The sequence below is a fragment of the Vombatus ursinus genome, unplaced genomic scaffold (assembly GCF_900497805.2).
Source record: "Vombatus ursinus unplaced genomic scaffold, bare-nosed wombat genome assembly UNPS02014894.1, whole genome shotgun sequence".
Taxonomy (NCBI): domain Eukaryota; kingdom Metazoa; phylum Chordata; class Mammalia; order Diprotodontia; family Vombatidae; genus Vombatus; species Vombatus ursinus.
In genome coordinates, this window is record NW_020954672.1 from 1,526,355 (window position 1) to 1,532,392 (window position 6,038).

The 6,038-nt window shown below is 40.7% G+C and overlaps 1 protein-coding gene across 8 annotated transcripts in view; it reads right to left on the bottom strand.

The window, feature by feature from the left end:
* The window catches only part of HNRNPC (heterogeneous nuclear ribonucleoprotein C (C1/C2)), a 56,278-nt gene extending 51,860 nt beyond the window's left edge, over positions 1-4,418 (bottom strand). For 2 of the 8 annotated variants that reach the window (XM_027842998.1, XM_027842999.1), the window contains exons 1-2: positions 4,250-4,417; positions 965-1,016 (exon numbers count right to left, since the gene is read on the bottom strand). The gene's annotated coding sequence lies outside the window, so the exon portion shown is untranslated. Of the gene's footprint in view, positions 1-964; positions 1,017-4,249 lie in introns of all 8 variants that reach the window. The other 6 variants (XM_027843004.1, XM_027843002.1, XM_027843001.1 and 3 more) reach the window with 3 other exon arrangements.
* Positions 4,419-6,038: the final 1,620 nt, after the last annotated feature.

Sequence of the window (6,038 nt, forward strand, 5' to 3'; positions counted from 1 at the left end):
AGTTTTTATGAACACTATACTTTCAAGTTACTTCACTATGAAAAATACTGAAGGCTCTTCTCCAAGTCTAAAGACATCTCCAAAAGTCATAGTACACTACACAAACGTGTATTAAGGCATGCACAACAATTAATCCAAGTGACACTCCATAGACCACAAATTATCCACAGAATCAAGTTCTTTTAAAAAAAAAAAAAAGTAAATAGAACAAAAGGGGGGGACATCCCATAGAATAAGCATGAATAAAATGCAGGGACCTATTGTGCTTTCACATAAAACACCACTTGGTACCAATGCCAAAGACAAATTAACAGGCTAGCTGAACCACTAGTTTGTATATTAGTATCCAAGGCTTCCTATGAATCATATAGCACTGTAGTAGACTGGCTCACTAAAGGTTACTGCTTCCTCTTAAAAGGCAATAGGGTATCCTGGATGTAAAAATAAGTAAAACTGGTTACCTCTATGAGACACTGAATTAGGAGACCCTCTTAAAATATGACTGGCAAGGATTCCTGATAACATACCGCTGACTCAGAATTCCATGTTTATCAGTGAACTTTAGCAGATTTACTTTATCTACAACAGATTCTTTTTCAAATCAAATTTTATCTACCACAAACAGAATTAGTTTAGAACACTGAGAGGCCAAATATAAAAATTATTTGGAGCCACAGTGCTTAAAAATTGAATTGCCAACTTCAAGACCCATTTGCAATAGTATCCCTTTGCCCAGATGCTAAAATAGAGCAAGAGGAACATTACAAAGAGATATAATCAATCTTTTCAACACTAATGCTTACTCCGGCCCATGTTAGATTTTGGTAAACTGATGAAACTACAAAAGGGAAAAATATATCGAGAACTTTGTATCCCTTTATGGCAGCTTTACAAATACATCAGAATCGTACTCTCTATACATGTGTAAATTTTGTAACCAATCAAATTAAATATTTCCACATACCTTACTAAAGGAATGATAAATTCTTTGGCCCAATTTTATGGTTTTGGTTTTCCTGAGGGAAGGGGAGATGGAAATTATATTTTATTCAATCTATTTTTATCTATCAGGCTTGTTTACAAGAGTACAACAAATTTGTTTGGGTTTTTTTGTTGTTTGTTTTTGTTTTTCAAAATTGTTCTTATCCAGCCCCGAAGCCATTTCTATGCCTTGGGCAGAAGTCCTTATCACCTTAACATTCCAAACATAAAGTAATATGACAACAGGAAAAACCAAACAATACTGAATCTTAAAAACAAATTCCTAAAATAATTTAACTGAAATAGCCTAGTTATTTAAGAGGTTTTTTAGGATATTTGTTCATTTACAGATTGCCTTTTTTTTTTTAAAAAGTAACTTCATTTAAAAACCCCAGAACAAAAGTTTCTAACAACCAACCTTGGCCCTGGAGAACAGCTAAGAAAACGGAACCTCCATTTTTATTACAGTTAGGGGTATTATGGGTGTGTATCAGTTCATGTACCATTAGTTGTAGCTGTGAATGGTTTTGAAGAACCTTTATCCCCTCCTTTTTTAAACCTTTGTTTATTTATTATTGGATAAAGGGCTTTCAATCATATACCTGTAAAAGATCATCTAACTCTAACTTCATTTTAGATAAACCAAGACTCACCATAAATGTTATTAGTAACTTGACCAAACTCACACAGCTAGTTAATGGCAGAGGTGGGACTAAAATTCTCTTCTTCTGCCTCTCAATCCAGTTCTCTTTATTTGTACTACACTGCCTCCCCATGGAATATGTTAATTCCTAACCTTTCCTTCACAGTAATACTTCACAAGGAAAAATGTACAGGTAACTCTTTTTAAGACCTAAAACTTTCTTTTATTCTCCAAATGTGATACTATATCTAAAATCTGGTCACATATAGTGTTAACTTGTTAGAGGCTTTGACTAATGGCCACACAGAAGAATCATAATCAAGTATCACATTCTTAAGTCTTTTTTACCTATTGCAAAGGAAGGAGTAAGGAGTAAAATATAAAGAACACTAAATGTTTTTTCCGTTCTCTCATTTAGAAATGTGGGAGGCTGTACTATTTGAACTCCAAGATCTTTAAGATGGTAGAAACATGAAGAATAAGGAATACAGAACATGTTGAGCACAATATGCAGGCAATGTATATGCCTCTTCCTTTCCTCATTTCTTCCGTTAGCTTAGCACCACAACATTAAAACGTTGCTTCTACCCACCCTACTGTAAAGTAAATCTAGATAAAAGTTTTTAAAAACTAGGTCTGTGGACACACAAATAGTTTCAAAGCAAAGTTTAACCTGAATTCTTTTCATTACATGGTGCTCATGATGATGCAAGGATCCAAAAATGATCCTCCAGTATTCACATATTCAGAATTAGAGTCCACTTTAAATTTTCATCTCTTACTAATCATTTCTGTCAAGTACACCTACATGATTACATTCCTATGGAGGATGGATAAAAGACTTCCTATTATAACAGCTTAGTCCATGCTCTATACTCTATTTTTACAAAAGGTTTAATCACAAATATTTGTGAATACTTGCCCTTCTCCACTATTTTCCGTGTTAAACTGGTATAACAAAGGATCCTTTTGTTAGTGTTCTCAACAAGCAGCCACGGGGCACAATGGACACTATGTTGGTCCTGCAATCAGGATGACCTGAGTTCAAATCCTGTCTCAGACACCAACTACATGATCAAGTCACTTAATCTATTTCCTATCTGTAAAACATGAATAATAGCACCTACCTCACAGGGTTGTTGGGAGAACTAAATTATAACATATGTAAAGCACTATGCAAATATTAAAGCACTATATAAATGCTATTAATATTACAGTTATAGAGTATGGGACATTTGGCATACAACTACTTAAGCCCACTCTCACTTAAGAGATTTCCTTTACCTTATTTTGTTGCCTATGGCAAAAAGTTAAAAATATTAGTTTCAGTGTGCCACAGACTAAAAAGCATTTTCTGAGCTCTATTGCCTATACTATATTTTACCCTAATTGAAAATCAAGATATCCCCAAGAATGGGACAATTTTTAGTAAATTTTTTTGACAAAAAATTTTGTTAAGATTTTTGCTGCAAATTTTAAACAATAAGCTAAGGTAAAAATCGTGATTTCATATATTAATCCCAAATTCGTGTAATTCTGAATCTGGCTGACAATTTATATGCCTAAAATACAGTCTGAAAGTTTCCAGTTTCCTTCCAATGGTCTCTAAAGAAGACTTTTGCAAGGGATTGTAAGAGCTAGCACATTTGCATTGTACTAACTGCACAACAAAATCTCATTACTGAAATTCCTAACTTCTCTTCTTGGAAATTAACACACTGTAAGCCTCAGTTTCCTCATCTGGGAAATGCAGTTAATACCTACCTCACAGCAAAGCTTCACTAACTATGATTTGTAACCTGCAGATAAAAAATAGTAAATCGACTAGAATTACGATTAATTAAATATTAATTAAATATCTTCCCCAACAAATGCAATTTAAGTTCAATACTGCAAAAGTCACCTTTTCTGTTGTAGAGGAGAGAAAAAAATATTTTAAGTTAATAGTCTGCAACTGCTATTTTGATTACGTGCATAGAAGGCACACTACCGGCAAAATGTGTTTGGATCCTTCTCCACGCACACTCCACACGCTCGCTAACCCCCACCCATCTACAGGTCTCCAGAATTTAAGGGACCTGAATGGAACTGAGCATCTCCAGGGTAACCCGCCCCCTTTCCAATCTTTAATTAGGGAGAAAAGGAGAAGAGGATTAAAGCTATTGGAAGCGGAAAGCTCAGCGTCACGAACAAGTTCATCCATATTACGACCATCTCCCACCCTCCTTCCCCACTTCTTTCTCCGTCTCGTGGTCTCTCCCGGTAGCCGCCACTGTCGTATACAGGGGAGGCGGCCGGCAGCCGTTACCACTGGAAGTGGGGGGGGGGGGTAGGGAGAGAATAACATAAGGGATAAAATGGGATTTTCTACTCCCGGGTGCCGTTATACAGCACATGGTTCGCGGGGTCTCCAGAACTATGCTCAAGCCACGATGGAGTTGAGGCCAATTCGAATCCCTTTACCCTCCCCCCCAAAGACTCTACCCGCGCCAGTGAAAAGTCAGTCTGGGCCGCGCTATTATCATGGAGGGAATCGTTCTGCGCCTCTTCCCCCAGGTTCCCTCCCCCGCCCTGCTTTCCCCCAAGGGTCTCAGTGTCTCTCCCGGGTCGACTCTCACCACTCACCCGGTGGGGAGAGGGAGAAAGGGTTGGATTCTGAATCTCCGCCTCCCCGATCCGACAGCGGTAAAGAAACGGACTACTGCTCCAAATCGCCTCTTCAACCGTTACTACTACTTCTCCGTCCCCGTCTCCGTCTCCTCACAAAATGGCCCCCGCGTCTCGTCCACCGACGCCGCGAAAACCGAGACCTCCGCCCCACTCCTAGAGACCTTTCTATTGGCTAATTCTTCTCTCAGTCCCTACTCCTGATTAGACCGTTCTACTGCTATTCACAGCTGTATCCAATAGAAACCATGGGTGGGTTAGTAAGACTTGAAGTGATTCCGCACCAGAAGGAGAAACTGATCTTTCATTGGCTGTAGGTAATGTCATTTGTACTCAAGAAGGTGCTCATTGGTCACTGGAGGCACGAAGAGGCAACTGAGAGACTTGCCTTTGTATCCGCGCAGGACTTCACATCCGGGTACTCACCAGTTTTACAAGTGAGCTGTGATTGGTAGTCGCGAAAGCTCCTCCTGACCCCTTCCCCCTCAGCGCGCGAGTTCGAAGGCCCGCCCCGTTCTCAGAATTCCCGCGGCGTTCTAGGGCAGTGGTATGGTACATTAACAGGCGCAAAAAAGCGCTCGACCTTTTCCCTCCCCCTCCCCCTCCTCCTCCTCCTGTACCTCGCGCTGCCGAACGTGCGCGCGCCTCCGGACCGATGCCCAACCCAGACCCCTGACTTGAGGCGGCGGGAAGAACCAGAGGGAGGGAAAACTTCGAGGGCCGCGTGTGTATGATGAAGGCATTGCCGTGAATGACGTGCCAACATAGAAGCCCACGGTTTCCCATGAGTCAGAGCTGTCGGCTTCCATCCCCTCTCGTACAACCACCGGGATACCCGGGTTCCCGTAGCTCCCCACTTTATATTCCCGCCTCTAGTCTCCCCCCTACCAACCTGATCCTTCCAGAACTGCTAAAGCAGTGATATTCTTAATATACAAATAAGTTCATATTTCTTCTGCTCAAAGACCTTCCCTGCCTTCCCATTGTCTCCACGAGGAATTCCAAAATCCTACCTCGGGGATATCCAAGGCCTTGACAAGCCTGGGGGCTCTCCTGCTGCGCCATGCAGATCCTCTCGGCGTGCCCTAGCTCCAGCCGCACCAAACGCTCCCGGTGCCTCGAACCCTGTGCTTTCTGGGCCGTGCGCCTTTGCCCGAGCCCCACCTCTCTCCGAAAAGCCTTTTGAAAACCTGACGGTGTTCCCATCCCATTTTAAACCGGCTTTTCTTCTTTGACCACCCCACCCCGAGGTGAAAGGTGGGAGGGATCCTAATGGCGGCTTTCCCTTCTCCGGATTCCCAAAGCACTCTCTTTATCTTGTGTGATACCCAAAAGGTTTTGCACATAATTGTGTGCAGCACTTATTATTTTCTCTATTAAATAATAAATTTCCTCAGGGCAAAGATCCTGTCTTCTTTGTTTTTTTTTTTATATCTTTCAGAGTACTTTACATACAACAGGTGAGCTATAATGCTAGAATGAATCAGTTTAATTTTTAAGAAAAAAATAAATGCACACACACCAGGACAAATGAAAAGGTGGGAGGGGGAGGGAGGAGAAAGAACCTGTAAGACCTAATGATGTATTTTCTATTTTCCTTTAGACCTTACTCATTTTATAGACGAAAAACAACACTTCAACCTGAAGGGTACAAAGATTACTTTTTATTTACGATATTTATATACCATAGCATATATAGCACAGTCCTTTTCACATACCAAGTACTTAAGTGTTTGTTGACTGAACC